The following is a 12,074-nucleotide window of genomic DNA, read 5'->3' on the forward strand; positions in this document are numbered from 1 at the left end:
GCATTGAGAATCTAAACTTTATCTCTCTGATATGGCATGTCTCTAGAAGAACCCCTATTAACAACCCTTTTCCCCCCTCCCAAGAAAGCATCCAAAACATGCCAGTAAGTACATTTCCTCCCCCCTCCCAATATGACATAACTTCTGCAGATTAATCTGTGACAAGAGCCAACGGGGGTACACCCTTTATGGGGAACTTCCAGGGGCAAGCACGATTCCTCCCCGCCCTCAGAGAGGTAGGACGATGGAGCGATCATGTCTCTCGAGGGCGAGGGTACTCGGTTTGTGGAGTAGCTTGCCCTTGTACCATGTAAGCCTGAGAATTCCCATCAGGTGGGCAATTCTTCCTGTGCAGTTCATCCGGTTCATCAGTTATAGCAGGAGGGTTCAGTTCCCCGGGAGTCATGAGAACTTTGGTTACGTGTCACTCCTAGCAGTTAGCCTGTGTCTTCAGGATTTTTGCTAGGAGACATGTCCGGCGTAGAGGAAGTGTTATTTTGTTGTTTCAATCGTTTCAGGAAGTCATATACCTGCTGCGGATTGGTGAAAAAGGATTGCGTGCCCTGGTGTGTGACTCGTAGCTCCGCAGAGTAGTGAAGAGCATATTCTATCTTGGCCTGGCACAACTTCTGTTTTGGCGGGATTAAACTTGCTTCGTTCCTCCTGCACTGCACTCATGAAATCTGGGTAGATCGTAAATTTGTTACCTTCTTAAACAAGTTAGCACTTTTCCCGTGCTATTTTAAGGACAACATTTTAGGGTGTGGGGTGCCTCCCGGTGGCGGCCTGGGGCCGAGGGTTCGATGCACCCTTTCGACGATAAAATGGGAGGATAAGAATGTAGAACAATTGTGTTTGTCAGCAGCCTCTCAATGTACACTTCCATTCTGCCCGTGTTTGTACTCTCTGGAATTCCCAGGACGCGTATATTATTCTTGGGACTGCGCGCCTCCAGGTCCTCATTCTTTGCAGCAATTATCTTGAGTAATGTATCCATCTGCGCCACATGGGTTTACATACTGGAGGTACTGTCTTCCACATCTGAAACTCGGCGCTCAGTTTCTTTAATGCCTTCATCGTGTCCTTCCAGCTTGTGGATAATTGCAAAAACAACAGTTGATGGACAGAATGCAGAACAATGTCATACATTCACCCCAGTACAGAGATCTGGGCCTAAATCCATCGTTTTTTTACTCACCACCCCAGTTCAGACATGGCCATATGCAAATCAGCCATGACCCTGTGCCTCATGGGAACAGTCCTGCCCGAACTGCCAAGCCTTGACCCTGTGCCTCATGTCCAGCCCGAACTGCCAAGCCGTGTCTTCCCTGGACCGGAATCAAGCATCCTAGGACCGGGTTTCTGACTATCAGCCATCTTCAGCCAGGATAGCTTGACTCCAGTGGCGTGGAGAGCACAGTACTCGCGTCTGAGCATACCCGTCCCACTCGGGGTCACAAATACAAAAACAACAGTTGATGGACAGAATGCAGAACAATGTCATACATTCACCCCAGTACAGAGATCTGGGCCTAAATCCATTGTTTTTTGCTTACCACACCACCCCAGTTCAGACATGGCCATATGCAAATCAGCCTTGACCCTGTGCCTCATGGGAACAGTCCAGCCCGAACTGCCAAGCCATGTGTTCCCTGACCAGAATCAAGCATCCTAGGTTTGCTTACGCGCTCCGTCCATCATCCCCTTTAGTATCGCTTTGTTTGCCCTAAGTTGGCAGGGTATTTCCAGACGTGGGTTCCATGCTTACTCTACTACTTGATTCAAGATAGCCTGGCTGATGAGGATTATGAATCCGAAACCGGTCCCAGGATGCTTGTTTCCGGTCCAGGGAAGACATGGCTTGGCAGTTCGGGATGGACTGTTCCCATGAGGCACAGGGTCAGACTGATTCGCATATGGCCATGTCTGAACTGGGGTGGTGGAGTGAGCTAAAGAATGGTGATGGATTAAACCAATGTCAGTTGACGGGGGTGAGTGTTTGATTTGCTCAAGCGCTCCGTCCATCATCCCCTTTGGTATCAGCTTGTGGACAAGAGCATCCATACGACTAGTCATGGCATCCATTTTGCCTGCAAATGGTGGTGAGGCTCTGGCACACCTCTATTAGCAAAGATTTCATATCGTCCTCCGGTGGGGAGGGCGCTCTCTGCGCGGCTTCCTCCGTACTCCCCCTGACATGTTCCTGCTGAGTACGACCCACCTTTTTAGCTTCAAAAGTCAGGCGGGGTTGCCTGGTGTCTGCCTTCCCCACTTGTATCATTCATTATCTCTGTGTAATCCGTTTTTGTGATGTAAAGTGCTCTGAGATCCTACGTTAGTATAAATAGCGCTATAAAAGAAAGTAGAAAATGCCCTTACATTCTTCTAATGGGACATAATAGGTAACTGGAGAGCTGAGACCGCTGCCTTAACCTTAGTATACCGAACTCAATGTCTTCGCTTCTTTGTGTCCTTAAGTCCTATGCATTATTAATCGTTGAACAGATCAGATCCCGGGATTGTTGCGGGTGGGGGGATGTTAAAGTACACGGTTGTTCTAATGTCAATATGAAAATGAGACTGCTGTTATCTTTTATATTCACAATGCAGGACACATATTTATCATTTTGTTGAATTGAGACGCTGCCGGACCTTAGGTTGTCGGCTGGAAGGCTGAGTTAAAGTACTTAGCTGTATATACCTTGGACTACTCCGCGGCCGGCCCTTTAGGGTTGTAGGCCTACTGCTGTGTTCTTGCAATTTGGTACAATAAAGGTCTTAAAAAAAAAAAAAGGTCTACCATCCCAGTCTACCAGATAATTGGAAAATCCATTCTTGGCATATGCCATATTTCATTTTACCACGTGAAGTGAAGTGAAAAATAACCACAGTCTTGACAAATTCCTAGATTTACAGATTCACGTAAATCTGGGAATGCATCAAAACCCATGGGAACACCCACTGCAGCGCCCATGGAACGCCCCCCTGACGCAGTGTAAGGAAACGCAGCGTCTTGCGCTGCCCTACACCATACCCACTAGACCATGGAAAGCCACGGAGAGTGCCTTTGCGTAGCCTCACAGATATGGGTCTGGACTCTGCGCTGCCAGAGCGTCACGAAAAGTGGCTTTGCGTAGCCTCGCAGATATGGGTCTGCACTCTACGCTGCCAGAGCATCATGAAATGTGGCTCTGCGTAGCCTGGCAGATATGGGTCCACACTCTACGCTGCCATAGCGTCATGAAAAGAGCCTTTGCGTAGCCTTTCAGATATGGATCCGCACTCTGCACTGCCGGACCGTCACGAAAAGTGGCTTTAGGTAACCTGGCAGATATGGGTCTGCACTCTGTGCTGCCAGAGCATCATGAAAAGTGGCTCTGCGTAGCCTCGCAGATATGGGTCTGCACTCTGCGCTGCGAGAGCATCATGAAAAGTGGCTCTGCGTAGCCTGGCAGATATGGGTCCACACTCTACGCTGCCATAGCGTCATGAAAAGAGCCTTTGCGTAGCCTTTCAGATTGGATCCGCACTCTGCACTGCCGGACCGTCACGAAAAGTGGCTTTGCGTAGCCTGGCAGATATGGGTCTGCACTCTGTGCTGCCAGAGCATCATGAAAAGTGGCTCTGCGTAGCCTCGCAGATATGGGTCTGCACTCTGCGCTGCGAGAGCATCATGAAAAGTGGCTCTGCGTAGCCTGGCAGATATGGGTCTGCACTCTGCGCTGCCAGAGCATCATGTAAAGTGGCTTTGCGTAGCCTGGCAGATATGGGTCTGCCCTCTACGCTGCAGGAGCGTCATGAAAGGTGGCTTTGCGTAGCCTCGCAGATATGGGTCTGCACTCTGCGCTGCCAGAGCATCATGTAAAGTGGCTTTGCATAGCCTGGCAGATATGGGTCTGCCCTCTACGCTGCAGGAGCGTCATGAAAGGTGGCTTTGCGTAGCCTCGCAGATATGGGTTTGCACTCTGCGCTGCCAGAGCATCATGTAAAGTGGCTTTGCGTAGCCTGGCAGATATGAGTCTGCCCTCTACGCTGCAGGAGCGTCATGAAAGGTGGCTTTGCGTAGCCTCGCAGATATGGGTCTGCACTCTGCGCTGCCGGAGCGTCATGAAAAGTGGCTTTGTGTAGCGTCGCAGATATGGGTCTGCACTCTGCACTGCCAGAGCATCATGAAAAGTGGCTTTGCGTAACCTGGCAGATATGGGCCTGCACTCTGCGCTGCCAGAGCATCATGTAAAGTGGCTTTGCGTAGCCTGGCAGATATGGGTCTGCACTCTGCGCTGCCAGAGCATCATGTAAAGTGGCTTTGCGTAGCCTGGCAGATATGGGTTTGCACTCTGCGCTGCCGGAGCGTCATGAAAGTTGGCTTTGCGTAGCCTGGCAGATATGGGTCTGCACTCTGTGCTGCCAGAGTGTCATGTAAAGTGGCTTTGCGTAGCCTCGCAGATATGGGTCTGCACTCTGCGCTGCCGGACCACAATGAAAAGTGGCTTTGCATAGCCTCGCAGATATGGGTTTGCACTCTGCGCTGCCAGAGCATCATGTAAAGTGGCTTTGCGTAGCTTGGCAGATATGGGTCTGCACTCTGCGCTGCCGGACCACAATGAAAAGTGGCTTTGCGTCGCCTCGCAGATATGGGTTTGCACTCTGCGCTGCCAGAGCGTCATGAAAAGTGGCTCTGCGTAGCCTCGCAGATATGGGTTTGCACTCTGCGCTGCCAGAGCATCATGTAAAGTGGCTTTGCGTAGCTTGGCAGATATGGGTCTGCACTCTGCGCTGCCGGACCACAATGAAAAGTGGCTTTGCATAGCCTCGCAGATATGGGTTTGCACTCTGCGCTGCCAGAGCATCATGAAAAGTGGCTCTGCGTAGCCTCGCAGATATGGGTCTGCACTCTGCACTGCCAGAGCATCATGAAAGGTGGCTTTGCGTAGCCTGGCAGATATGGGTCTGCACTCTGCGCTGCCAGAGCATCATGAAAGGTGGCTTTGCGTAGCCTGGCAGATATGGGTCTGCACTCTGCACTGCCAGAGCATCATGAAAGGTGGCTTTGCGTAGCCTGGCAGATATGGGTCTGCACTCTGCGCTGCCGGACTACCATGAAAAGTGGATTACGTAGCCTGGCAAATTTGGGTCTGCAATCTGCGATGCCGGAGCGTCATGAAAGGTGGCTTTGCATAGCCCCACAGATATGGGTCTGCACTCTGCGCTGCGGGAGCGTCATGAAAGGTGGCTTTGCGTAGCCTCGCAGATGTGGGTGTGCACTCTGCGCTGCCAGACACGAACGCCTGTAAAAGCTTTGAAGGACAGGACTCTCTGTCTTGCTCATCATAAACACCCAACCACAGTCTGAGCTCACCCAGACCTGAGGGGGACAGCTTCACAATTTGTAATACATTAGAGTCATATGCTGTATGACAATAAAGACACTGAAACACATCATCTGAAAAGACTAAATTCTCTTAGAAAATACAAGATGGATGAAAGCATGTGAAATGTGAACGCTGGCGGCCTGCTGATTCTGAAGCTTCCAAAGTCAGTGGGTCAGTCTCCAATGCCACATCCTCTGCCATCAGTTAAGAGAGTGACACCTGAACTCAATGTACTGACTGGCCTTCTTCCAGTGAAGGATGGGCCGCAGCCCATGAGGAAGTGTCCTGTCTGAGGCAGCAGCAGAACAATCTTGATTTCTCCCACAATTCTTATTCACCCATAACGGAAAATACTGGGTCTTGACAAACAGCAAGGGGCAGCGGATGGACATGAGCTACTGTAAAAGCTTTGATGGACATGAGCTCCTGTAAATGCTTTGATGGACATGAGCGCCTATAATAGCTTTGATTGAAATAAACTCCTGTAAAAGCTTTAATGGACATGAGCTCCTGTAAAAGCTTTGATGGACATGAACTCCTGTAAATGCTTTGATGGACATGAGCGCCTGTAAAAGCTTTGATGGACTTGTGCTCCTGTAAATGTTTTGATGGACATGAGCTCCTGTAAAAGCTTTGATGCACATGACCTCCTCTAAAAGCTTTGATGGAAATGAGCTCCTGTAAAAGCTTTGATAGACATAAACTCCTGTAAAAGCTTTGATGGACATGAGCGCCTGTAAAAGCTTTGATGGACATTAGCTCCTGTAAAAGCTTTGATGGACCTGAGCTCCTGTAAAAGCTTTGATGGGCGTGAGCTCCTGTAAAAGCTTTGATGGGCATGAGCGCCTGTAAATGTTTTGATGGACCTGAGCTCCTGTAAAAGCTTTGATGGACGTGAGCTCCTGTAAAAGCTTTGATGGACATGAGCGCCTGTAAAAGCGTTGATGGACATGAGCTCCTGTAAAAGCTTTGATGGACATGAGCGCTTGTTAAAGCTTTGATGAACATGAGCTCCTGTAAAAGCTTTGATGGACATGAGATCCTGTAAAAGCTTTGATGGACATGAGCTCCTGTAAAAGCTTTGATGGACATGTGATCCTGTAAAAGCTTTGATGAACATGAGGTCCTGTAAAAGCTTTGATGGACATAAGCTCCTGTAAAAGCTTTGATGGACATGAGCGCTTGTTAAGCTTTGATGGACATGAGGTCCTGTAAAAGCTTTGATGGACATGAGCTCCTGTAAAAGCTTTGCTGGACATGAGGTCCTGTAAAAGCTTTGATGGACATGAGCTCCTGTAAAAGCTTTGATGGACATGAGCTCCTGTAAAAGCTTTGATGGACATGAGGTCCTGTAAAAGCTTTGATGGACATGAGCTCCTGTAAAAGCTTTGATGGACATGTGATCCTGTAAAAGCTTTGATGAACATGAGCTCCTGTAAAAGCTTTGATAGACATGAGCGCTTGTTAAAGCTTTGATGGACATGAGGTCCTGTAAAAGCTTTGATGGACATGAGCTCCTGTAAAAGCTTTGCTGGACATGAGGTCCTGTAAAAGCTTTGATGGACATGAGCTCCTGTAAAAGCTTTGATGGAAATGAGCTCCTGTCAAGCTTTGATGGGCATGAGCGCTTGTTAAAGCTTTGATGGACATGAGCTCTTGTAAAAGCTTTGATGTACATGAGCGCCTGTAAAAGCTTTGATGGACATGAGCGTCTGTAAAAGCTTTGATGGACATGAGCTCCTGTAAAAGCTTTGATGGACATAAGCACCTGTAAAAGCTTTGATGAACCTGAACGCCTGTAAAAGCTTTGATGGACATGAGCTCCTGTAAAAGCTTTGATGGACATAAGCACCTGTAAAAGCTTTGATGGACATGAGCGTCTGTAAAGCTTTGATGGACATGAGCTTCTGTAAAAGCTTTGATGGACATGAGCTTCTGTGAAAGCTTTGATGGACATGAGCTCCTGTAAAAGCTTTGATGGACATGAGCTCCTGTGAAAGCTTCGATGGACATGAGCGCCTGTAAAGCTTTGATGGACATGAGCGCCTGTAAAAGCTTTGATGGACATGAGCGCCTGTAAAAGCTTTGATGGACATGAGCGCCTGTAAAAGCTTTGATGGACATGAGCTCCTGTAAAAGCTTTACCGCTTCAGGGCTCAGAGAGCACCCCAAGACTGAGGGCGGTCTGCCAGATAACACATCTGTCTTCGAATTGGAGGGGGTCACAATTATTAAGGTATGCAGGGGATGCTGAAACACTCCAAGGGATACAGGTAATGCGCTGGTGATTCGACCTTTGGGTGCTATACAAATTATGGACTGTGTGATGATTTCAGGAAAATCCACAGTACAAAAATGGCCCACCAGTCCTTGAAACAGGCTCACAAGCAGAAAGGTAGAGGTACAGCTGAAGGGGTTACGAGACCTGGACGTCAGAACAGAGGTCCGACTACCTGTCAGGTGGCAACACCCGGATGCCTCCAGATAATTGTAGAAGTATTTCCAGCGAGACAGGCAGGCAACACCTCCATGTGTTTTGCGCAATGTAGCTGGCACGCCTGGGGCTTTCTCAAGGCAATGAGAGAAACGATGAATAGTCTGGTTCATAGTACACATCACACAAAGGAATCTAAATAACATTCTCTGTAATCATTCCATATACTGCATGTCTCTTGCTTGAATTACTCTCATAAGCAGCCAACACCATGGATCTCATATTGACCTGCGGGACCAGCCCTGGCGCTGCCGCACTGTCCTACAGGCCGGTCCATCCCTTGACTAGAGGTGTGAACACAGCATGTGCTCAGGGTCAGAGACACTTTGATTATTGTTTTTGGACATGTGCGCCAGAACCAATGCACATATATTGTTACAAGCTGGGCCCTGAAGACGTTTCCAATGCAACCCAGCCACCTCTATGGGCCTAGCTCAGACTGCAATAGGATTAAACAAATGAGCGCTGGCTGCACTCAAGCCTCAATGAAAGCAAAGCACCTTCAGAAATGCTAAAAAAGTGTGACACATGGATTTTAGTTCAGGAATGTGGTGAGATGCACTAAAATGTGCTACACTAAATTTAATTTACCCTCGGGTACTGGGACCCTCGCCAAGCCGTTTTAACTCACACTTCATTTTACACCTCACACTGCACTCTCAGTAAAATACCAGCTCCGCTGTAATCAGGCGTCGCAGCACACCCGGGACACATTAGGTGTCACTGGGTGGGCCCGATGATGAAGCATGCCACCAACCAGGTTGGTGGGTGAGGGCTTCATGAACTCACCAACGAGGTGCCCATGACAAATCTAATCAGAGTCCTAACAATATTGGTCATATTTAAGCTAGTCTTTTTTGATAACACTAATAAAGATTCTTGACATAGAATATTCTGTCAACGGTTTATTCAGTGAAGAATAATATAATTTTTTTTATAATTGAGCTCTGTGTGTGGCTTGATCATTTATATGTACCCAGGCTGGGGAGGAGGCTACTACTGGTGACAAGACAGGGGATACATAACCCGAAGAACAAGCGTGCTCCCCCAGAGAGTTTGCCGAGGTTAGCAAACTGCTTATGCGTGCCACCCATGACTCAGTCGAATAGAAGATCGACGATTGGCGGATGTAGAGTCAAAGGGCCGCTCCAGCCAGAGCAAAGCTGTCGAAGGAGACAAAGGAAATTTAGATATCCTCGGCCAGACACCTGCTCTTAAGGCTGTGAAAGAGATACCGCACACAAATGCATAAGTCCTTTGAACATTAACTCTAAATGCAGCAGTAACCACGTACAGAGAAGCCGAAAAAGCAACAGCAGTCCAGTGCTGGGAAGCGCTAGCAGAGTGTGACGGGGTGGCGGACGCTGGGGATGTTGATGATATTGTACCAGCGAACTGGTGGTCTACTCTGCCACTGACCCCCCTCTCTGTTGTCCCTGCACAGACTAATGCCTCTGCTGACGTACCACGGACTGGTGGACTGCCATGCAACGGACTCCTCCTCCTGTTGTACAAACGCTCGAAGAGAGACAGGGTGAATGGGATGCGACGGAGGCCGACAGCATTTGGAACTTTACCCCGATAAAAGAACGCGGTCCCTTTAACCCGGGACCTCGAGCCGGCGAGGCCACGCCCCCTTCGAGCGTGGAAGAGTCAAAACCAGGAAGTGAGAGGGAGAGGACGGACGGCGTTTCCCTGGAGGCGGAAGGAGTTTTGGAGTGGAGACGGAGAGTAGTGGAGTCGAGTAGCCGAAGAAGAGAAGAGGACGGGGAGAGCCCAGCTGACCTCGTCAAGCCAGGAGGCCACCGATTTGGCGCACCGCCCTGCCACGGTCCCACGGGAGGAGCGTGGCTGGACAAGGTACGGGGTGCAGTGGCGGGCTGGGTGGGGCGGAGTGACCCGACGAAACCTCGAGACCCAGTGTAAATTTGTACAGTCTGATAGTCCCTCCCCTCACGAGCACTACGGACGGCTGTAAATAAATGAGCACTTGGTTTCCCTCACTCCCTGGTCCCCTGCAAGTCCAACACGGACGCCCCAGTGACTGTTCCTTTCTCTCTTTCTTTTGCCGGGATATCTCTGGACGAGGTCACGAGTCAGCACTACAGGGAGACGACATCCTATACCCCATACCGGAGAGGGAGCTACTCGACCAGTCCTCGGCCCGCTTCATTCTGGATAACTCAGTCTTCACAAGAGGTGTCAGGACGGAGACCTCTGAATTCGCAAGACTGAGAGCGACCACCAAAAGGCGCAAAGCTTATCTGAAAATAAAACCTTCCCTTAGAGCATTATTCCCTGACTCTGTCTCTTTGGATCCGACCCCCATTGTTTTTGACACACCCTCCCCTGGGCTCCCCGACACTGCCCCTTTACACAGAGAAAATAGTCACACATTGAGAATCGCTAAAGGAAGCGACAACCAGGACAAGGAAGCGCTAAAAGACAAATAGCCAGATACTGAGAAAACGGTAAAGGCAGTGGAAACCAAGTTAAATGCAGAAAACTGAGAATGCAGTGGCGTAACACAGGGCCCCCACGCTCCAGGGGCCCCTCTCACTTTATCAAGGAGAATCACCGACTGAGATTCCTCCGGGACTAAAGCCCTCATGCGCAGGGTGTCGGCGGCCTACTCAGTGGAAGGGAGACGTTTCTTCTGTTCCGGGATTCCAGGGGTTAACAGGAGGTGGATGGAGTTCAGGCTGGGCGAGGTGAGATCAGTATTGCTCGGAAGTGCACCCTTTCTACCCCAGAACACTGGGGAAGAAACCTGTAGGATATCCGAAAAACTCGTGCAGAATCAAAAATTAGCTAGCATTCGCGCCAAGAATTTTCAATTCTATTAAGGACACGGAGGCAAGGATTATGCTTCTCTTTCTTATATTTGCTACTCACAGCAGCCAATGAAAAACGTTTTGTATGCAAATAAAACTACATTTCCCATGATGCTTGTACATACATCACATCCTGTATTGCCCAATTGTACCCTGTGTCTCCTCCTCTTTCTTTGCTCGAACTTATATAGTCCACACATTAATAAATCCAGTCCAATCCACGGAATAAGAGTCTCAATAAACATCCTTCAACATGGAAGAACCATCTTCGACTGGAAAGATTACGTCTTCTAAGCCAGAAGAACACCTGCTCCTTCATCTTTACTCGAAGCTGAAAGAAATGAGAAAGGAAAAAAAAAACGTAACTTCTGCTGATACAGAGTATGAAGGACATGCGGGTGGGTAATTATTACCAATAATGTAATAAACCGGGTGGGATAATCCTCACCTCCGTGTCCTTAATAGAATTGAAAATTCTTGGCGCGAATGCTAGCTAATTTTTGATTCTATTACAGGACCGGGGGCTTCGTATTATGCTAGTTTAACACTTATAATACACAATAACCTTTATATCACCCACCGATGTGTAATAATTGGTGAAACAGAAAATCAGAAATCGAGACCTTGAGGCGTTTGAACAATCAGAAATAATCATATAACATTGCAAACCATGACATCATGGGCAGAATGACCAGACATTTGGTATGAAATTATGCCCTGGCCTAATCGTCCTCAATCATGTGGTTAGTATAGTCGCTGGCACATGTTAAAAGATTTTTGGTCACACAACCAACCATTAATATATCTTGGATCCTGAAGCAACTAGAACAGAATGTGCCCCAAACATTTAGTGTAGAAATCCCTGCTGCCTTTATATCAGACTTCAGCCAGTGGCTATTGAGACCGCAGTAACAGGTTATAAGTAGGACCTCTTGAAAATTTTAAAAACAATAAACCCATAATTTGTAGCTGGAAAGCTTGCTATGTAGTAGAGCCTGATAAGTTGTGATCCTGGTATAAAGTGAAATGAAAAACCTTGTTTGAAATGATTACCGTACCTGCAAGAATCCAGTGGTGTTACCTGCTGCCAGAACTGCGACAGGTAGAAAGGCCTAGAGTCACCGCATGACCCGGAATCTAAACCTGGGAGTATGTATGAATAGGCCCTTATAAATAAGGGAAGCTAGAGAAAAAACCCATCCCCTAGAGTAATATTCTGATCTGGGAGGGAGGTAATGGAATACCTGACGAGAAAGATTGGAAAACACTAGCCGAAAATAAACGATCCAACGGCTGTTGTAAGGTAGAGCGAAAACCAATATGTACAACATTTTTTGGTAGAAGATCCGCCGTCATGCGGGGAAAAATAACCCC

The sequence above is a fragment of the Lissotriton vulgaris genome, chromosome 1_2, assembly GCF_964263255.1.
Source record: "Lissotriton vulgaris chromosome 1_2, aLisVul1.2, whole genome shotgun sequence".
Lineage (NCBI taxonomy): Eukaryota > Metazoa > Chordata > Amphibia > Caudata > Salamandridae > Lissotriton > Lissotriton vulgaris.